Source organism: Manis javanica, chromosome 1, assembly GCF_040802235.1.
Source record: "Manis javanica isolate MJ-LG chromosome 1, MJ_LKY, whole genome shotgun sequence".
NCBI lineage: Eukaryota > Metazoa > Chordata > Mammalia > Pholidota > Manidae > Manis > Manis javanica.
This window is the reverse complement of record NC_133156.1, coordinates 4,435,313-4,458,640: the sequence shown is the minus strand read 5'-3', so window position 1 is coordinate 4,458,640 and position 23,328 is coordinate 4,435,313. Positions and strand designations below refer to the sequence as shown.

Genomic DNA, 23,328 nt, shown 5'->3' with positions numbered 1-23,328 from the left:
ACAGTCCAAAAGGAGCATCAACTGAAGAAGCAGCAACCAGGTTTCCCAAGAGAAAATAAGCTGGCCGGGCAGAGGACCGGCTAGGAAGTACGGCTGAAGAATCTTCTCACAGATACTGGAGTGAAAAGATTGGAATCTGGTTGAAGAATTAAGTGCAGTTAGTTCTTTATGAGACTCTCCCTCCTGTATTGTTTTATCCAGTGAGATTTCCAGCCTGTGGTTGCCATTATCGTAGTTCAGATACCATCACTATAACGTGGAAGAAGTTCCTACCAGCTACTCTGCAGTGCGTCATCCTAACAACTCAGAATCCGTTCTTCTCAACCTTCCTTTCACAGTAAGCCTTCAGGGTGCTCTTGCAATGCCTTGTTGTGACCAAATTCTGCTACAGCTCTGCAAGCAGGTGAGGTGAGCGGCCTTGTCTAGCCCTGATTACACTGAGAGGGCAGGACACACCACAGACACCTCCGCCTGTCAGTGACAGAGCCTGGACTTAATCTCCTAGAATCGGATTGTCAGGTTGTGGCTCTTCCGACTTTGGCTTTTTGAGGGTTCGGGATCTAGTGATTATCATGAGGCACAGTGAAAAGGGTTCTGAAAGTAAACACATCCAAGTCCCACTTTGTTCACTGATAAAATTTACGGCTTAATGTGAGTCTCTCTTGGCTTCAGCCAGCTTGCTTTTGAAATGGGATAGTAATGCCAAGTCGCCCGGTGTGTAAAATTTTGAAGGTGGTGAACTTGACACAATAGGTTCTTGAGGCTCTTTTCTTAAATCAGTTACGTTAATATTTCTTGAGCACTTGTTTATGAGGGACTCAGGACTGAACAAGACAGGGCTGCTCCCTGTAAGTGCCCACACTCTGTGCTTTGGACTGTTTATCCCATCACACCGATCTGCCCTGAGGCATCAGTACCTTCCAGGGCTCTAGCAAGTCTCTGCCATCTAGATAAGGATTGATGGTGAAATCAGACATTTGTCCCATAACTCTCCAAGTGTTTATGTAAAATGAAGACAATAAAACACACTACTCAATGAGGGTGTACCAAGGATGAAATGAAATGGGAATTTAGAAGGGATTTATAAATTGTGAAAAGCTGTGGAAATGTAAATGGTGTGACCGTTTATTCTGCATATGCAGAAAGCCTCTGAGCCCCTGTCTGAGGAAGACCAAGGGGGAAATGGGCAGGATGAAGTTCGTCATTGGCCTGGCACTTTTCAGGCGTGTCTGCCCTCTAGCGGCTGTGGTCCATGGCTGCTTCAAGGGAGGGGTGCCTGGAGAAGAACGGAGCACGCCTGTCTGGGAGGGTAAAGAAGGGTTCGGCAGGGAACTCAGCCTTGTCCTCACTGTCCTCCTCTGTAGGAGACATTGCCCACATCCCTTTGACCTATCTTCAGGTATAGTGGAAGGCACAAGCTTTGGGGGTGAACAGACCTGCCCCTGTCATTTACCACCAACCTGAGCCAATTTACCTAATTTCCCTTAGCTTTAGCCCCCCGTTTGCATGGGAAGAATACCCAATTTGAGCTTTTTGTAAAGGTACAATGAAATAATTTATATAGAATAGTCTGCACAGTACCTGGCACATTTTAAGCACTTTAAAAAAGGCTTTTATTGCCTTCACACTTTACTCATATTTCTGGGTTCATACTGGCAGGTTACTTGGGGCTGGGAATATATATTTAGCCCTTAAATCATCTTAGATACTTCCCCAATAAGCAAATGTTCCCTTTCTATCCTTTTCAAAGGGAAAATTGTTAGCCTGGAATTGTAAATTCTATAAATACAAGGTTAGATAATCTGCCTACCTAACCCTGTTCTGATTTCCCTCTTCAGATTTGTGGGACTATTTGCTGCTCTCACTGGGGACTGCCTGCTGCCCAGCAGGGCTTCTGATGGAACAGTTTATGAGCCTCTGACGTAAAAGATTGTCTTACTAATGAGGCACATTCCCAGGATGGGCAGATCTTCTTTCTTCACAAGCTGAACACAAGTGAAGCTCACTGGGTAACCCCTCCTCCTGCTTTCCCTCTGGTCCACCCTGCACATCCCTGACCAAAAGGCTGTGTGGCCAGTCACATCACCCTGCCTGTGCTTTGTTGGGAAGACATCAATTTGAGGAGGAAGACATAATCTGGTATTCCCAAGATGGATTTTGTTTACTGCTATCATAATCTTTCAGGCATTTGAAAGGATAGGTCCTTAAGCATCACAGAGGGAACAAATCGGATGACTCCAGGAAAAGTTGCTCAGCCTCCAAGAGGGGAGCTGGCCTCTGCTGGTACTGGTTCACAGGACCAACTGTGCCTCTCTGAACTTGGCATCTGAAGGAAAATCTGAAGGAGGTAAAGGTCAGCTATCTGGGAGAAACTGTTCCAAGCTGAAGGAACAAACAAGTGGATGGCGTGTTTGAGAAACATCAGGGAAGCTGGTTTGACTAAAAAAGAGCAAGCAAGGGAGGATCTGAGGTCTGAGAGAGAAGACGGCTTTATAAGGACTCCGGCTTTTTCTCTGAGTGAGATGGAGAACAAGGGTTGGCTGGAAGAGTGACCTAACATGTCGTTTGGTTTCTGTATTAAAAAAAGGCTACAGAAAGGCAGGCGCAGAAGCAGGGAGAACAGTTAGGAATTCTTGCAGTTGTCCAAGTAAGAGATGCCCGTATCATGGACAAAGTAGATCCTGGACATAATGTGACATTAAGACCTAAAGATCTTCTGAATTGGCTGTGTGGTGTTGGAGAAAGACAGGAGTCACAGATGAGTCCAAGCATTTTCGCCTGAGCAACTAGGAGGATCAAGGTGCTATTACTAAGATGGGAAGATGGCAAGAAGGGCTGGTTTCGGATGGACAGCCAGGAGTTGGATTTTGGACATGTGAAACTTGAGATGACTAGCAGACAGCCAAGAGATATCAATTCAAGATTTGGTTACATGACCTGGAGATTAGGGGAAAATGTCAGGCTTGAGATATAGATTTAAAGGAATTCAGTATACAGACAGTATTTAAAACCAAGACAGATGAGATCACCAAGGAGATGAGTACAGATAGAGAAGAAGTCCAAGCACTAAGTCTTGAGGCACTCCAATGTTTGGAGGTCATGGAGGTGAGGAAGAAGCACTGAAGGAGATTAAGAGGAGCAGGCAATAAGGTAGTAATCAAACTGGGGAGCCAAGGGAATAAAGTATTACAAATAGGGAGTGATCAATGTTCCAAACGTTAGTGATTGGTCAATTGGAATTGACTAGTCTGGCAACATGGGGGTCACTGTCGACCTTGAAAAGGAATTTTGACCGTGTCCTATATCCAGATTATAAAATCAGTATTATAGCTTGTTAGTTTGTTTACATTTCTTTATATAGCACTTAGGTGGTATACTAGTTCCTCTTAGGCAGAGGAAGCGTGATGTCTCATTCACTCTGGGTCCTGACGTAGAGTAAGGAGCTCAATGAATATATGTGGAATGAACACGCAAATGCATGAAAAAGAGCAATTTCAGTATTGGCCTAGGATGTCCACTGTGTAAGTCTGCACTGCCTCAGAATTACTGGATCAGAAAGAGATCTGCCACCAGATGGGACTGGACTTGAATCACAGGATACAGATGACTATCCTATTCTTAATGACACTGTCATTCTGTCTCATTTTTTGCATAGCATTGTCATCATCATCATCATCCAATAAACACATTCTGTTCATCCTTCCCTCACAGTCCATCTTAGAGTGGTCATTCAACTTTAATTTACCAACTTCTCACATACCTCATTATTATAAACTCCGTAATACAATATGCATATTGCTGTAGTATTGATCGTCTTTATGTTCAGAATTTCAAGGGCCTTTGGTGGCATCTTCCTGCTATATATTGTACTTAATATCATTTCTTTGGCTTTGAAGAATGCCTGTAATTTAATAATTCAAGTGAAGATGTTTATCGAGTGGGGTTGTGTGCCAGATAGACAATTCTCTTTGGAGATACAATGGTGAGCAAGTTAGACATGATCATGGCCCTGAAGGAGCCTGCAGTCTAATGGAGTTATGTGGCAGAGACATCAAACAATCAATTACAACAAAGGGTGATAAGTGGCATGAGAAGGGAAGTGCTGTCCGTTTCATACATATCTTCTATCCTTGGTCTTCCTTTATATACTTTATGTGTGTTCCTGGGTGATTGCATTCACCCTCTTGGACTCAACGAATGACTCCCAAATCGCGAGCTCCAGCTCAGATCTTTCTAAATATGTCCAACCAATGTTTATTGGGTCTTTCCACTTGGGAGTCTCAGAATCACCTTCAAACTCAACATATCAAAAACAGAATCAAGCACCTCCGTTAACCCTCCTATGCATACATACCAACACCTTAGCTGTTTTTCTCTTTCTGAGCCACCGTAATCTACAGTGCCATTGAGTCAACTGCCCACTTAGACACCAGAGCATTCACCTTGGCTTCCGGTTCTACCTCGTCCCACTTTAGCAATCTGTTACTAGTTCTATTCATTCATTCTTCTCAATATCTCTTGCCTCTCCTCAGTTGTCTCCATTTCTATGACCATTACATAACATCTGTGAACATTTGCTGGACCTTTGTTATGTACCAGGTTCTCTACTAAGTGCTTTCAATGTGTTTCCTTATTTATTCCTCATACCACTGGGTAAGCTTCAGTGAACGCAAGAGCTATTCTCACTTTTACAGACAGGAAAATGAGGTGTACATAGGTTAAGCACTTTGCAGGGATCACCTAGGTGGTAGGTGAAGGAGCCTCGTAGCATAAACCAGTGTCACGAACCACTAAACCCTTAGTTTAAGCAACTTCACCATCTCTGACTCCGGATTTCTATGACAGCCTCCAACCATGACTTTTTCAAAGCTTCACCACAGACATGAGTGAAATGATATTTCCACTTGAAGTCATTTAATTTATCTACCTGTCACCCTTAGGATAAATACCAAAGCCCCTAACAGAGCTTTTGCCCTTGTTTTTCGTGATCTGGCCTCTGAGTATTTCTTAGGCTTTCCCGTCCCCCTTCCCCCATTCCCCGTCCAGCCCACGGCTCTAAAGCACTTTCTGCAGTTCCGCAGACATGCTTCCTCTCACCTCCGGGTCTCATGTCTCCTCTGTCTGGGAAATCTTACTCTATGACTGATCTGCTTCTGTCACATATCCCACTTCTTAGCAAGAAAGGTCCAGAAGGAAGTATTATTTTACCTATTCTGCTTTTTATTTGTTCCTGTTAAAAATCAATAGGATGGGAAAAAAATCAAGAGGATGTATTGACACAAATGATGGGACTAAACATGAGAACCTCCTCCTTTTTAGTGACTCTGTCCTGATGACAGTCACAATTGTGTGACAAAGGACATGTGCAGATCTGTGGAGTGCACTGTGTTGAGGGGAGTGGACAGGGGGCTTGAGTGCTTATTGCTGAATATTCCTGAAGCCTCCTGCCCCCGACTCTCCCCAGATTTAGAGGAAGGAGATGCCTTGAAGCCTGGGGTCGGTGTATCAAGCATGCATGATTAGTACCATATTTCCCTTTCTGAGCTATTTAGGATCAAAAAGAAAAAAATGTTAGAAAAAAATCGATGTCAAGTATAAGACTGGAAACAAAGCATAGTTGGAACAAATTAGAACCAAACTTCCATCATGAGGGTTCAATAATCAAAGAAAACAACTTTTCTCCTCTTGGGAACTGTATTTTCCTCAAGTTTTGGGAATACTAAGGGGAATGCTCAGACTATTTGGCCCATGCAAGACTACGACAAGGTCCTGCTACACCTCTGATGGCCCTGCAGCCACTTACCTGCCTTCAAACTACACCTCATCTCATTTCTTCATGGGGCACCATGTCTTTAGGGGCAGAAGGTGATAGCAGCATTTCCTGGAGATCTTGCAAAGACACCAAACCTCCCCTGGTAAATTTGCAGCAAACCTCTCATTCCTTAGGGTGAAAGGGGGCAGCATCAAGGATCTTTTAAGGAATGGAGGCCGTTTGCAAAACTTCACCACATAGACTGTTTAGAATAGTGATTCTTCTTTTCTAGCTTTCTTATGTTCTCTTGGTGTTTATATTCTAAGTGTACCTACTTGCATACTATTGTATATCTGAATACTCTTCTAAAACGTTTTTCATTTCTTCTGACAGGAATGAAGACCTGGTTTCTGAGTTGGAGCATCTCAGAGGAAAGGCGCTGACACAATATTAAGTGGTCTTAGGGGCTTTCTCTGATTGTCCCTTTTGATGCCCAGCAAAGCCACTCTCTGTCTTTCACATCATCTCGTCATTTTTTTAAATTTGTATTAAGGAATAATAATATGCTGAGGTATAATGAGATATTACTATTTCTCTCTCTTCCAATTAGAATGTACATTCATGAAGGTGGGGACCTAGAATAATGCTTGGCACATAATAGTTGCTCAATAAGTATCTGTTGAAGAATGGGGTGGAGGCTTATTCAGACTGAGAAGCACAGAAGCGGGTGGCAGGCAGGGATAGGAGTCCCAGCACCACAGTAGTAGATTCAAATGCTTCTGGAACGATTGATGACTGGGTCACCTCTTCCCCTAGTCCCATTAAGCACCCAACCCAGGTCAGTGAGCTGGCCACATCAGCATCCTTCTCTCACAGGGCATCAAAAGCTGTTCAGAGGACCTGAAAGCACTCAGTCTGTTTCAGCTGTGGATGCAGAAGTTTGGATGGATAAAAGCTGCTATCAATTTTTTTACTTAAGATGCTAATTGTTAAATCTGCCTTTGTCTTCCCCCTCCTTCACTTTTCTAAGGCTTCTGGAAAGGAAAGAAAATTTTAAGTACATGCAGATGGGATGAAGAGGACAGGCAAAGATTTAGGTCTTTTGGAAGTGAAGTCGATTTTTTAAGTGTTAAATAAATGAGTGAGATTCCCAGTTTAAAAGCATGGAGTTCAAGGACAATTAAGCAAATAAAAGTCTCACTTTTGAACTCAGAACGTGACAGCTGATTGATTTAATGGATTTTCAGCTCAGCCAAACTGCCTTTTAGGAAACAGCTAATGCTGTCTTTCTCATGACAACTGTTCTTGTTTTTTTTCCACCTCAGGTCATCCATAAGCCCCCGAGTTTCTTTATATTTCAGCCTGAATGTAGATCATTCTCAAATTTCTTTCTGTATCCAAGCTCCTATTCAGAATTTCTTCCATAAGCATGGTTTGAGCTGAACCACTGATTTTTACTTGTAATATCTCATTAAGCTAAGCAACTTCCCTACCTCTTCAAAGTCCGCTTTCTAGTAGTGGGAATACTGGAGGGCGCCAGGTCACCACAGAGGCCAAGGGTGCAGAAGGAGCTCCAGGCAGCTCCTGCCTGCTCACAGCGTGGGCCGCAGCGGCCCTGCCCGGCACTGCATGAGGACTGAAGGGCGGCTGCTGCCTAAGCAGGTGTGTTTGAGTGTCTGAATGAGGCTGTTCTGTGCGAACTTCAGAATAGCCTTTGTACCAAAGTTTTACACCAGTTGCCCGGATGCCTTCCCCAGCAATGTTGCATTCTCACTAGGAGGTGGTGAGCTCCCGGGAGCCACTGAGGAACACAGAAGGAAACCTGGGGAAGTTGAGGCGCTACCCTTGAGTTCTGGTACACTAGGAAGCTGTGATGGCGTCATGGGCCAGGAAAAAGGACAGCTGTGTGTGTCTATCTGTTGTTTTGGATTTGGAGTAAGCTCCATGGTAGACATCTTGTATGCACTTTCTGAAAAAGAGAACATTTCCCCACAGCATTTTGTTTACATATTTACAATACTGCTGGAAATGTTCATAGTCATAGTCTTGGGGAGATTGAAGAATATGTTAAAATTCTGTAGCTTGCCAATCTAATAAGGGCTAAGGGAAGAAAAGAGGTTATTTCTGAATGCTTGTAACTCTTGCATTCCATATTTCACATATGGATGTTAACCATATTGTGGTTAGGCAAACCATATTTGATTTTTATTAATGCTTTACGTTTCTTCCCCTTGAGGAAATATAACTCTTGTACCTCAAAGATTAACGTATCCTCACAATGTTCTGGAGATGGACAAGCAATATTCACCCAGCTCCCCTCCCACTACCCACTTTACTCCCGTCTCCTCAAGCAAATAGAGCTTTCAGTGCATATTATCATCAACAAGAAAAGTGGGAGCCTGGGAATTTTTGGAGAGACAAACCTGGGACTAGAGCTGGAGAAATGACATCATGTTCCTAGTGCCTCCAGATGACAACAGTGCAATCTTAGAAAAAGTTAACATCTTAGGGCCACAATTTCCTCACCTACAAAATTGAATAGGCCAGGTAATTTGTATGGTCTCTTCAAGCTCAAATTCTCAGGTTCGTGTACAGAAGGCAGCAGAGAGCCACACAGAATGCAGTAGACTCTTTTTTTTTCTCAGAGAGATAATATGCACACTGCGACTCATAATAAAGAATATTCACCAGGTAGACAATTTGTCTCTACCGTGACCATAGCTTCCACAGGGAAAGGGAGAAAAAGAGGAGAGAGACTAAACAAGAAAAAGAGTTTGCAATTAAAAATAAAATAGATAAGGGAAGTTTATGCTGAATTAAAAACTTACATGCATCAAAAGCAGCACTTGGTGTATGCAGAGGAGGTGAACAGGCGCAAGAGGATAAATGACTTTTAAAAAGGAGACACTATTTACATAAACCCCAACGCAATCTACACAGTATTTTATTTAAAGCATTCCATAATCCAGATCTTAGCAAATGAGAATTACTGGATGGACAAGTTTATTCTGCTATCTTTAAACCTTTGAAATTTTGTAACTCATTTTTAATGGGAAAATTTCTAAAATGCACATTTCCTTGTTTTATGAGACAGAGTAGACTCCACAGAATATGTAATCTCAATATAACTAATTCTTGGGAGTATGAGTATCGTTCATCATTCAGTTTGGGCTCTGCTTGCTCACCGTGCTCATTTTGTAGCTACTGACTGAGATGCAGACATAAACTGTAGTAGATTGTGGGCTGAGGAAGTGTAGACACACTTGTGGTCCCAAAATACATTTTTTGGTTATTACTGCTTTGGAAACGCCCTGGTATCAGTTGGCATCATACTCATTTGCCCTCTTATCATAAAGGTGGCCTGAGGCTAACAGCTAAGTGAATTCCTGAGGGGTTTAGCCTAGCTGCCTCTCAGGACATGACTCACCTAGGCAAGGCCATCTGTCTAATGAACGCTGTCGGGCCCTATCACTGGCAAGCACGTTAGTACACTATCACCTCCTGGACCGCAGCTCCTTGTCAGCCCAGGCCACCCCTTCTCTCTGTGTTACTGGTCGTGCCTCTCTGCAGTCCCTTCTGCCAGGGCGTTTGCTCTGAGGTACAATACTGCGCTAACATAACGGACAAGCAAGGGCCTCTTTTCCTCTGGCCAGCCAATCAACTGATCGCATTGAGTTAATGTCATCTTCAGCGACTGGATTTAAAAATTGGGTTTAATGAGAGTTGGATGTTCAACAGTGGGTGATTTTCACTTAAGAGACAATTTAATGATTAATGAAACACACCAATATATCAGCCATTACTACAGTTATCCAAATACACTGAATTTTTTGGCCATGACACACATCCCCTGACCTCCTGTAAATACACCAAGTGTTTCTCTATTCCACGAGTTCCTATTCCTTGAACAGGCAAGGCCCAGAAGGCATGACAATGGTGGACAGAAGGAAAGCAGGGATATTCTACTCCTTATAGTGCAGCCTGACATCCAGAGAAGGTGTTAGTTTATTAAAGAAAAAATAACAAGCTTGAAGCCACACAACTGGTAACAAATAGATTTTGGATTATTTTGATAACATTTTAGGTATATATTTGCCAAAAAAAGGCTATGACTTAAAACCAAGAGAAACATCATAATTATGATAACAAGTTCAAGACAGTTATCTATCAGAGTTCATAATGTCTTCCCTTGCTTCCTGTCATTTACCACAGTCAGGGAAATATTTCATGTTGTTGCATGCATGCATGATATTGGAATTTTCTCAAATTTACTATGTGTTTGAAGCTTTCTACCAGTTTTTATATTTTATGTGCACATTGCCTATCTGTGACAAATTCAAAATTTACTGTCTTGCCACTTCCTTTTTCCCAGTTCTGACTGATACATTTACTTTGTGCACAGTGCTACATCAAAATCTATTCACACATATTTTATACTATGACTGGCTTTTCAGGCACAGCATTCTCTGTACAGAAAAACTCAAATTTGCATTTATAGTATGACAAAGAAGGGGTCAGATTTTATTGATCAGTAAATCTGTTGCTTTTATATTTACTGATGTCAATATATTTTTCTTTACTCCTATGGTTTTCACCTATTGCCAAGATTTGTTGGAATACTGCTGCATCTATAGATTATGATTTTTCTTTTGGTTCTAATAAATGGTATATGGCATTTCTGTGAGGAAAATATTTCTCCCACAAGAGCAGAACAAAATCACTTGCTGTACCTAAGCATGATAAACAAAGTACTTAATTTCCTCCAAAGTTCTTTGTGAAGTCTAGAGGTATCTTCTAGTTAGGTGTATCTTCTAAGTGCCAGTTCAGCTTGTACAGAGACGAATGCCTCTACGTTTGCTGAACATTAATTTAGCATGTTAGGGCTGATCACCCATGAGACACATCCCTACTTCACCAGCCGTGTAGTTCCGATCTCCTTCTGGCACATCTTAAGAACTGATACTTGTCATACACATGTGTGGGGTTTCCCAAACCCACACAGTGCTCCTCCTCATATTTTATTATCAGAGTTCCCACCACTGTTTTCCCCCAACCAGATATCTCGTTACAGGATGATTACTGCTGTAACTTTATAGCAGTTCAAGTAAACCCATGTGTGAAATATCATCTAACAAAGTAAAGAGGATCCTTTATACAGGAAATTTTTGTCCCAGTGTCACTGGAGCTCTTAAGCAGCTAAAATGGGTGATGATGGCTTTCATTTAGGGTTTAAAAAAAAAACAAACTCCCAGTTTAAATTCACTTTCATTGATAAAATTTCTGTGTTTCTTTAAAACCATTTTTATTTCTGGTTCAAATTCAGGCACACTCAGAAAGGAAAAAAGTGGTTTGCTTTGATGATGTTAGTATAACAGTGCACAAATATCCTGTTTATTTATGACATGAAATTTAAAACACCATCTAATTCTGAAAGAGATTTGAGGTGGTCCATGGAGGTACTAACTTTGCTCTCATCTAAGCACCTTAAAATGTGATTTATGCTGGTTGTTTTCTCCCATACATCTGCCACTTCTTGACATCTGGTGGTTAATGTCTGCGAGTGAAACACAACTTCTACATAAAGTATAAAACATCCTCTCATCTGTGAGTTCTTGGCAAGCACTGAAAAAACTGCAAGATGAAACAAGCTGAAATTGTACACTAGGCACAGAAACTATACACTAGGCTATTTTAAAGACGAACGCAGATTGAAAGATAAAATCACTTTTCAAAAGGCATTTCTGGGGGGCGGAGCCAGGATGGCGGCATGAGTAGAGCAGTGGAAATCTCCTCCCAAAAACACATAGATCTATGAAAATATAACAAAGAAAACTCTTCCTAAAATAGAGACCAGAGGACACAGGACAACATCCAGACCACATCCACACCTGCAAGAACCCAGCGCCTTGCGAAGGGGGAGAGGAAGGCCACCAACCAACAAGAAGGAAAGCTCTTCCAGCTGTCACTTGGACCAGCTCTGCAAACTATCTCTATCACCATGAAAAGGCAAAACTACAGGCAGAAAAAGATCACAGAGACAACACCTGAGAAGGAGACAGACCTAACCAGTCCCCCTGAAAAGGAATTCAAAATAAAAATCATGAACATGCTGACAGAGATGCAGAGAAAAATGCAAGAGCAATGGGATGAGATGCAGAGAAAAATGCAAGAGCAATGGGATGAAGTCCGGAAGGAGATCCCAGATGCAAGGAAGGAGATCCCAGAAGTGAAACAATCCCTGGAAAGATTTATAAGCAGAATGGATAAGATGCAAGAGACCATTGAAGGAATAGAAGCCAGAGAACAGGAACGTGTAGAAGCTGACATAGAGAGAGAGAAGAGGATCTCCAGGAATGAAACAACACTAAGAGAACTATGTGACCAATCCAAAAGGAATAATATTCGTATTATAGGGGTACCAGAAGAAATAGAAAGAGGAAAAGGGATAGAAAGTCTCTTTGAAGAAATAATTGCTGAAAACTTCCCCAAACTGGGGGAGCAAATAATCAAACAGACCATGGAATTACACAGAACCCCTAACAGAAAGGATACAAGCAGGACAACACCAAGACACATAGTAATTAAAATGGCAAGGATCAAGGACAAGGAAAGAGTTTTAAAGGCAGCTAGAGAGAAACAGGTCACCTATAAAGGAAAACCCATCAGGCTAACATCAGACTTCTCAACAGAAACCCTACAGGCCAGAAGAGAATGGCATGATATATTTATTGCAATGAAACAGAAGGGCCTTGAACCAAGGATACTGTAACCAGCACGACTATCACTTAAATATAATGGCAGGATTAAACAATTCCAGACAAGCAAAAGCTGAGGGAATTTGCTTCCCACAAACCACCTCTACAGGGCATCCTACAGGGACTGCTCTAGATGGGAGCACTCCTAAAAAGAGCACAGAACAAAACACACAACATATGAAGAATGGAGGAGGAGGAATAAGAAGGGAGAGAAGAAAAGAATCTCCAGACAGTGTATATAACAGCTCAATAAGCGAGCTAAGTTAGGCAGTAAGATACTAAAGAAGCTAACCTTGAACCTTTGGTAACCACGAATCTAAAGACTGCAATGGCAATAAGTACATATCTCTCAATAGTCACCCTAAATGTAAATGGACTTAATGCACCAATAAAAAGACACAGAGTAATAGAATGGATAAAGCAAGACCCATCTATATGCTGCTTACAAGAAACTCACCTTAAACCCAAAGACAAGCACAGACTAAAAGTCAAGGGATGGAAAAACATATTTCAGGCAAACAACAGTGAGAAGAAAGCAGGGGTTGCAGTACTAATATCAGACAAATAGACTTCAAAACAAAGAAAGTAACAAGAGATAAAGAAGGACACTACATAATGATAAAGGGCTCAGTCCAACAAGAGGATATAACCATTCTAAATATATATGCACCCAACAAAGGAGCACCAGCATACGTGAAACAAATACTAACAGAACTAAAGAGGGAAATAGACTGCAATGCATTCATTTTAGGAGACTTCAACACACCACTCACCCCAAAGGATAGATCCACTAGACAGAAAGTAAGTAAGGACACACAGGCACTGAACAACACACTAGAACAGATGGACGTAATAGACATCTATAGAACACTACATCCAAAAGCAACAGGATATACATTCTTCTCAAGTGCACATGGAACATTCTCCAGAATAGACCACATACTAGCTCACAAAAAGAGCGTCAGTAAATTCCAAAATACTGAAACTCTACCAACCAATTTTTCAGACCACAAAGGTATAAAAGTAGAAATAAATTCTACAAAGAAAACAAAAAGGCTCACAAACATATGGAGGCTTAACAACATGCTACTAAATAATCAATGGATCAATGAACAAATCAAAATAGAGATCAAGGAATATATACAAACAAATGACAACAACAACACAAAGCCCCAACTTCTGTGGGACGCAGCGAAAGAAGTCTTAAGAGGAAAGTATATAGCAATGCCGGCATACTTAAAGAAGGAAGAACAATCCCAAATGAATAGTCTAACATTACAATTATCGAAACTGGAAAAAGAAGAACAAATGAGGCCTAAAGTCAGCAGAAAGAGGGACATAATAAAGATCAGAGAAGATTGAGAAGAACAAAACAATAGCAAAAATCAACGAAACCAAGAGCTGGTTCTTTGAGAAAATAAACAAAACAGATAAGCCTCAAGCCAAACTTATTAATAGAAAAAGAGAATCAACACAAATCAACATAATCAGAAATGAGAATGGAAAAATCATGACAGACTCCACAGAAATACAAAGAATTATTAAACACTACTATGAAAATCTATATGCCAACAAGCTGGAAAACCTAGAAGAAATGGACAACTTCCTAGAAAAATACAACCTCCAAAGACTGACCAAGGAAGAAACACAAAAGTTAAACAAACCAATTACGAGCAAAGAAATTGACACGGTAATCAAAAAACTACCCAAGAACAAAACCCTGGGGCAGGACGGATTTACCTCGGAATTTTATCAGACACACAGAGAAGACATAATACCCATTCTCCTTAAAGTGTTCCAAAAAATAGAAGAAGAGGGAATACTCCCAAACTCATTCTATGAAGCCAACATCACCCTAATACCAAAACCAGGCAATGACCCCACCAAAAAAGAAAATTACAGACCAATATCCCTGATGAATGTAGATGCAAAAATACTCAATAAAATATCAGCAAACAGAATTCAACAGTATATCAAAAGGATCATACACCATGACCAAGTGGGATTCATCCCAGGGATGCAAGGATGGTACAACATTCGAAAATCCATCAACATCATCCACCACATCAACAAAAAGAAAGACAAAAACCACATGATCATCTCCATAGATGCTGTAAAAGCATTTGACAAAATTCAACATCCATTCATGATAAAAACTCTCAGCAAAATGGGAATAGAGGGTAAGTACCTCAACATAATAAAGACCATATATGATAAACCCACAGCCAGCATTATACTGAACAGTGAGAAGCTGAAAGCATTTCCTCTGAGATCGGGAACCAGACAGGGATGCCCACTCTCCCCACTGTTATTTAACATAGTACTGGAGGTCCTAGCCATAGCAATCAGACAAAACAAAGAAATACAAGGAATCCAGATTGGTAAAGAAAAAGTTAAACTGTCAGTATTTGCAGATGATATGATACTGTACATAAAAAACCCTAAAGACTCCACTCCAAAACTACTAGATCTGATATCGGAATACAGCAAAGTTGCAGGATACAAAATTAACACACAGCAATCTGTAGCTTTCCTATACACTAACAATGAACCAATAGAAAGAGAAATCAGGAAAACAATTCCATTCACCATTGCATCAAAAAGAATAAAATACCTAGGAATAAACCTAACCAAAGAAGTGAAAGACTTATACTCTGAAAACTACAAGTCACTCTTAAAGAGAAATTAAAGGGGACACTAATAAATGGAAACTCATCCCATGCTCATGGCTAGGAAGAATTAATATCATCAAAATGGCCATCCTGCCCAAAGCAACAAACAGATTTGATGCAATCCCTCTCAAATTACCAGCAACATTCTTCAATGAATTGGAACAAATAATTCAAAAATTCATTTGGAAACACCAAAGACCCCAAATAGCCAAAGCAATCCTGAAAAAGAATAATAAAGTAGGGGGGATCTCACTCCCCAACTTCAAGCTCTACTACAAAGCCATAGTAATCAAGACAATTTGGTACTGGCACAAGAACAGAGCCACAGACCAGTGGAACCGATTAGAGACTCCAGACATTAACCCAAATATATATGGTCAATTAATATTTGATAAAGGAGCCATGGACATACAACGGTAAAATGCAGTCTCTTCAACAGATGGTGCTGACAAAACTGGACAGCTACATGTAGGAGAATGAAACTGGACCATTGTCTAACCCCATATACAAAGGTAAACTCATAATGGATCAAAGACCTGAATGTAAGTCATGAAACCATTACACTCTTGGAAAAAAACATAGGCAAAAACCTCTTAGACATAAACATGAGTGACCTCTTCTTGAACATATCTCCCCGGACAAGGAAAACAACAGCGAAAATGAACAAGTGGGACTATATTAAGCTGAAAAGCTTCTGTACAGCAAAAGACACCATCAATAGAACAAAAAGGAACCCTACAGTATGGGAGAATATATTTGAAAATGACAGATCCGATAAAGGCTTGACGTCCAGAATATATAAAGAGCTCACACGCCTCAACAAACAAAAAACAAATAACCCAATTAAAAAATGGGTAGAGGAACTGAACAGTTCTCTAAAAAAGAAATACAGATGGCCAACAGACACATGAAAAGATGCTCCACATCGCTAATTATCAGAGAAATGCAAATTAAAACTACAATGAGGTATCACCTCACACCAGTAAGGATAGCTGCCATCCAAAAGACAAACAACAACAAATGTTGGCGAGGCTGTGGAGAAAGAGGAACCCTCCTACGCTGCTGGTGGGAATGTAAATTAGTTCAACCATTGTGGAAAGCAGTATGGAGGTTCATCAAAATGCTCAAAACAGACCTACCATTTGACCCAGGAATTCCACTCCTAGGAATTTACCCTAAGAATGCAGGAGCCCAGTTTGAGAAAGACAGATGCACCCCTATGTTTACCGCAGCACTATTTACAATAGCCAAGAATTGGAAGCAACCTAAATGTCCATCAGTAGATGAATGGATAAAGAAGATGTGGTACATATACACAATGGAATACTACTCAGCCATAAGAAGTGGAAAAATCCAACCATTTGCAGCAACATGGATGGAGCTGGAGAGTATTATGCTCAGTGAAATAAGCCAAGTGGAGAAAGAGAAATACCAAATGATTTCACTCATCTGAGCAGTATAAGAACAAAGGAAAAACTGAAGGTACAAAACAGCAGCAGAATTAATTACAGAACCCCAAAATGGACTAACAGGTACCAAAGGGAAAGGAACTGGGGAGGATGGGGGGCCAGGGAGGGATAAGGGGGGTAAGAAGAAGGGGGTATTAAGATTAGCATGCATGGGGGGGAGGGAGAAAGGGGAGGGTGGGCTGTACAACACAGAGAGGACAAGTAGTGATTCTACAACGTTTTGCTAAGCTGATGGACAGTAACCGTAATGTGGTTGTTAGGGGGTACCTGTTATAGGGGAGAGCATAGTAAACATAGTATTCTTCATATAAGTGTAGATTAAAGATTAAAAAAAAAAGAAAGAAAAGGGGGATTACTCCTTGATAGGATAAAACTATTGGTAAATCAAAGATCAACGCATGCTTTAAATATCCTTAATGTTGATCACTTAATGGGTGTCAGATGATCAGCTATGGAGGTACTCCTTTCTGATAATATTCCTTTCTCTTAATAAAAAAAAAAGTAGTTCCTGTGTGCTGACCTTCAATGAGTTCTGCACAGTGGTATAGAGGGCATGTCAAAGTGTGGGCAAAGGGTCTGTTTGTTTCTATGCAGAAGATCAAGGCTTAACTTGGCTACCCAGAAAATGAACTAAGATACGATATGAGGAGGAGCTTCTGGCATCAGCACTCTCTGGAGGACATGAGCCAGGGGGATGATCATCAAAAAGCCTCCACAGGGATCTGGGCAATGCTGCGGTAGTGGCTGCATCCACCCCACAGTTTCCTGGACTTGCCATTGGAATGAGGAGGGAGATGTCTAGGCGGGCATGTGCATACAGTGAGACAACGAATTTGACCGGATTTGTACTGTTGGAACTCAACCAGGAGTTGGGAGGGGTGCAAGTTGTAGCACTCCAAAATCTTATGACTATAGACTATCTACAGTTAAAAGAACATATGGGATGTGAACAGATCCCAGAAGTGGGTTGCTTTAATTTGTCTGATTTCTCTCAGACTGTTCAAGTACAGTTGGACAATATCCATCATATCATAGACAAATTTTCACAAATGCCTAGGGTGCCTAAATGGTTTTCTTGGCTTCACTGGAGATGGATGGTAATTATAGATTTGCTTAGTTTATGTCACCGTATTCCTATTATGTTAATATGTGAGCACAAGTTAGTTGGTAGTTTTAAACCTATACATGCTTAAGGAACTCTACAAGAAGATATGTCAAAGAAATAATCAATCCTCCCATGTTTTCTTCCATATGCTACCTCTATAGCTTTTCTTCTCCCTTCCTAATTACAACCCTTAAATAGAATTCGTGCCTCATATCGAATTTACCGAGTATCATAATTCCTCCAGGTGGTAAAGATACCTCGAGACAAGTGCTGGGCATAGAAGCCACAGGGCATAAATCTGCAAAGAAGTAAAAAGCTAACCTTTTCAAACAGTATGGCTTCTCTCTCACTTACCAACTTTACATTTCCCTGTATGGCCCCGGAAGATGACTGGTTAGCCAGAGACGGGTAAGATTCCTCAAGGGAGGAACAACCTAAGACAGGCACAGTCGCAGGGGGGCCATCAGGTGAGAAATTGGGGATCAACAGAGGTGAGGCTCAGAACCTCACCCCCCTGTTTTGAGAGAAATCTTCTGCATCCATGGATGTTTTGCTGCCCTTGTCTAGCTTGGATTGATACTTAGTCCATAGGCACACACCTGATCATCTACATTTGCCCTCTTACAGCACTAAACTATGTTTTCTACCTTTATCTTGCATCTACCTACCACTTCAGCATTTTATTAAAAATAAAAATAGTAATAATAATAAAGGGAGAAATGTGGGATCCACATATAAATCAAGTATAAAAATCAAACGAATATTCATATTTGACCTGATTGTTTATAGTTCATAATGCGTGATCAAAACCGAAAGTTTCTGTGATGAGTGCCCTTGTACTGTTCACCATGTAAGAATTTATTCACTATGTAAGAATTCGTTCACCATGTAAGAACTTGTTCGTTATGCTTCAGAAGACTGGAGACTGACTAGAATTAGGCTTGAGATGGATTAATGATTGTACATTGAGCATTGACCCCCCTATACAGAATTTTATTGTTGTTAACAACCATTTGATCAATAAATATGAGTGATGCCCTCTCAAAAAAATAAAAATAAAAGAAAATAAAGTAAAAGGCATTTCTGCCAGAAATAAATAAAATTGATAAGAATAAAACAACAGAAAAGATTAATGAAACCAAGAGCTGGTTCTTTGAGAAAATAAACAAAATAAACAAACTCCTAGCCAGACTTATTAAGAGAAAAAGAGAATCAACAGACATCAACAGAATCAGAAATGAGAAAGGAAAAATCACGATGGACCCCACAGAAATACACAGAATTATTAGAGAATACTGTGAAAATCTATATGCTAACAAGCGGGAAAACATAGAAGAAATGGACAACTTCCTAGAAAAATACAACCTTCCAAGACTGACAAAGGAAGAAACAGAAAATCTAAACACACCAATTAGCAGCAATGAAACTGAATTGGTAATCACAAAACACCTCAAGAACAAAACCCCTGGGCCACATGGATTCACCACTGAATTTTACCAGACATATAGAGCAGACATGATACCCATTCCCCTTAAAGTTTTCCAAAATATAGAAGAGGAGAGAATACTTCCAAACTCATTCTATGAAGCCAGTATCACTCTAATACCAAACCCAGGCAAAGATACCACCAAAAAAGAAAATTACAGGCCAATATCCCTGATGAACATAGATGCAAAAATACTGCACAAAAAGGGGCACACAGGGGCCTCCAGCTATATTAACAATGTTTTACTTCACAGTTTGGGTGGTGGGTATATGGGTGCTCATTATACTGATCTTTATACCTTTATTAATGTTTTCATAATAAATATAATTTTAAAGTAAAAAAAACAGAATAAAAAAGACATTCTACACAATAAAAAAAATACTCCACAAAATATTAGCAAACCAAATTCAAAAATACATCAAGAGGATCATACACCATGACCAAGTGGGATTCATCACAGGGATGCAAGGATGATACAACATTTGAAAATCCATCAACATCATGCACGGCAAAAACTACATGATCATCTCCATAGATGCTGAGAAAGCATTTGACAAAATTCAACATCCATTCATGATGAAAACTCTTAACAAAATGGGTACAGAGGGCAAGTACCTCAACATAATAAAGGCCATATATGACAAATCCACAGCCAACATCATACTGAATAGCAAGAAGCTGAAAGCTTTTCCTCTGAGATCGGGAACAAGACAGGGATGCCCACTCTCCTTGCTATTATCCAACATAGTTCTGGAGGTGCTAGCCACGGCAATCAGACTAAACAAAGAAATACAAGGAATCCAGATTGGTATAGAAGTCAAACTGTAACTATTTGCAGATTACATGATACTGTACATAAAAAACCCTAAAGACTCCACTCCAAACTACTAGAACTAATATCTGAATTCAGCAAAGTTGCCGGATAGAAAATTAATACACAGAAATCTGCTGCTTTCCTATACACTAACAATGAGCTAGCAGAAAGAGAAATCAGGAAAATAAGTCCATTCACAATTGCATCAAAAAGAATAAAATACCTAGGAATAAACCTAACCAAGGAAGTGAAAGACCTATACCCTGAAAACTATAAGACACTCTTAAGAGAAATTGAAGAGGACACTAACCAATGGAAACTCATCCCATGCTCTTGGTTAGGAAGAATTAATATCATCAAAATGGCCATCCTGCCGATAGCTATATACAGATTTAATGCAATCCCTATCAAATTACAAACAACATTCTTCAACTAACTGGAACAAATAGTTCAAAATTTCATGTGGAAACACCAAAGACCCCAATAGCCAAAGCAATCCTAAGAAGAATAAAGGGGGGGGGATCTCGCTCCCCAAATTCAAGCTCTACTACAAAGCCACAGGAATCAAGACAATTTGGTACTGGCACAACAACAGAGCCACAGACCAGTGGAACAGAATAGAGATGACAATAACCCAAACATACATGGTCAATTAATATACAATAAAGGAACCATGGACATACAATGGGGAAAGGACAGTCTCTTCAACAGATGGTGCTGGCAAAACTGGCCAGCTACATGTAAGAGAATGAAACTGGATCACTGTCTAACCCCATAGACAAAAGTAAATTTGAAATGGATCAAAGACCTGAATGTAAGTCATAAAACCAGAGAACTCTTAGAAAAAAACATAGGTATAAATCTCTTCAACATAAACATGAGCTACTTCTTCATGAACATACCTCCCTGGGCAAGGGAAACAAAAGCAAAAATGAACAAGTGGGACGAAATCAAGCTGAAAAGCTTCTGTACAGCAAAGGACACCATCAATAGAGCAAAAAGGTACCCTACAGTATGGGAGAATATATTCATAAATGAGATCTGACAAAGGATTGACATCCAAAATATATAAAGAGCTCACACATCTCAACAAACAAAAAGCAAATAATCCAATTAAAAAATGGGCAGAGGAGCTGAACAGACAGTTCTCCAAAGAAGAAATTCAGATAGCCAATGGACACATGATAAGATGCTCCACATCGCTAGTCATCAGAGAAATGCAAATTAAAACCACAATGAGATATCACCTCACACCACTAAGGATCGCCACCATTCAAAAGACAAACAACAACCAATGTTGGCAAGGATGTGGAGAAAAGGAGAACCCTCCTACACTGCTGGTGGGAATGTAAATTAGTTCAATCATTGTGGAAAGCAGTACGGAGGTTCCTCAAAAAGCTCAAAATAGAAACATCATTTGACCCAGGAATTCCACTTCTAGGAATTCACCCTAAGAATGCAGGAGCCCACTTTGAAAAAGACAGATGCACCCCTATGTTTATCACAGCAGTATTTACAATAGCCAAGAAATGGAAGCAACCTAAGTGTCCATCAGTAGATGAATGGATAAAGAAGAAGTGGTACATATACACAATGGAGTATCATTCAGCCATAAGAAAACATATCCTACCATTTGCAAAAACATGGATGGAGCTAGAGGGTATTATGCTCGGTGATATAAGCCAGGTGGAGAAAGACAAGTATCAAATGATTTCACTCATATGTGGAGTATAACAACAAAGAAAAACTGAAGGAACAAAACAGTAGCAGAATCACAGAACCCAAGAATGAACTAACAGTTACCAAAGGGAAGGGGACTGGGGAGGATGGGTGGGAAGGGAGGGATAAGGGTGGGGAAAAAGAAAGGGGGCATTACGATTAGCATTTGTACTGTGGTGGGGGCGGCATAGGGAGGACTGTGCAAAACATATGAGACAAGTAGTGATTGTACACCATCTTACTATGCTGATGGACAGTGACTGTAATGCGGTGGAGGGGGGCCTTGTTGAAGGGGGATACCTGGTAACCATAATGTTTTTCATGTAACTGTAGATTAGTGACAACAAAATTTTTAAAAAGTGTAAAAGGAAGGCAGAAGAGGAGGTCAGGGAGCTCTGTGACTTGAGGAGAACTTGTGCAGCCTTCTTTAGTGGTGTTGGGAAAGGACCATAAGCTAAGGAATACAGGTAGCCTCTAGAAGCTGGAAAAGCTACGAAAATGGATTTTCTCTTAAAGTTTCCAGAAAGAAGGACAGTCTGTTGACACCTTAATTTTTTCTGAGTAAGACTTGTGTTGGACTTCTGACCTATAGAACTGTAAGATAATAAATTTATGTTGATGTAAGTCAAAAAAAAAAAAAACATTGCATGAAGAACATCCAACATCAACATCCTCTGGAAGAGTCATTCCAGAAGATGATCATCAATAAACTTCAACAAAGATCCTGGCGCTGTTGCAGTTGTAGCTTCATTCATCCCACCAGTTCCTGGACTTGCCATGGGAATGAAGAAGGAAATATCTAAGCTGGCCTGTGCATACAGTAAAACAACAAATTTGACTGGATCTATATTGTCAGAACTCAACCAAGAATTAGGAGAAGTGCAAGTTGCAGTGCTCCAAAATCGTGTGACTGTAGATTATCTATTGTTAAAAGAACATATGGGATGTGAACAGTTTACAGGAATGTGTTGTTTTAATTTGTCAGATTTTTCTCAAACTATTTAAATTCAGTTAGACAATATCCATCATATTACTGATAAGTTTTCACAAATGCCTAGGGTACCTAACTGGTATTCTTGGTTTCACTGGATATGGCTGGTAATTGTAGGTCTGCTTTTGTTATGTAGCTGAATTCCTATTATGTTAATGTGTGTACACAATTTAATTAGTAGTTTAAAACCTATACATGCTTAGGTTACTCTACAAGAAGATATGTCAAAGAAATAATCAATCTTCCCATGTTTTCTTCCGTCTGCTACTTCTATACCTTTTCTTCTTCCTTCCTAATTACAACCCTTTAGTAGAATTGTGCCTCATATAGAAAATTACTGAGTATCATAATTCTTTGAAGTGGTAAAGATACCTCAAGACAAATGCTGGGCATAGAAGCCACAGGGTATAAATCTGCAAAGAAGTAAAAAGCTAACCTTTTCAAACAATATTGCTTCTCTCTCACTTACCAACTTTACATTTCCCTGTATGGCCCTGGAAGATGGCTGGTAAGCCAAAGAACGGTAAGATTCCTCAAGGGAGGAACAACCTAAGACAGGCACAGT

The 23,328-nt window shown here is 40.3% G+C and overlaps 2 protein-coding genes across 7 annotated transcripts in view; one reads left to right on the top strand and one right to left on the bottom strand.

Annotated features, from left to right (window-relative positions):
- Positions 1-7,003, top strand: part of LOC140845974 (transmembrane and coiled-coil domain-containing protein 5A-like) — a 79,526-nt gene extending 72,523 nt beyond the window's left edge. For 4 of the 5 annotated variants that reach the window (XM_073221509.1, XM_073221423.1, XM_073221436.1 and 1 more), the window contains one exon: positions 1,839-3,733. The gene's annotated coding sequence lies outside the window, so the exon portion shown is untranslated. Of the gene's footprint in view, positions 1-1,838; positions 3,734-6,145 lie in introns of those variants that run through there. The other variant, XM_073221479.1, reaches the window with a different exon arrangement.
- LOC140845908 (transmembrane and coiled-coil domain-containing protein 5A-like) overlaps positions 1-23,328 on the bottom strand; it is a 161,778-nt gene that overhangs the window by 95,120 nt on the left and 43,330 nt on the right. The gene's annotated exons all lie outside the window — the stretch shown is intronic.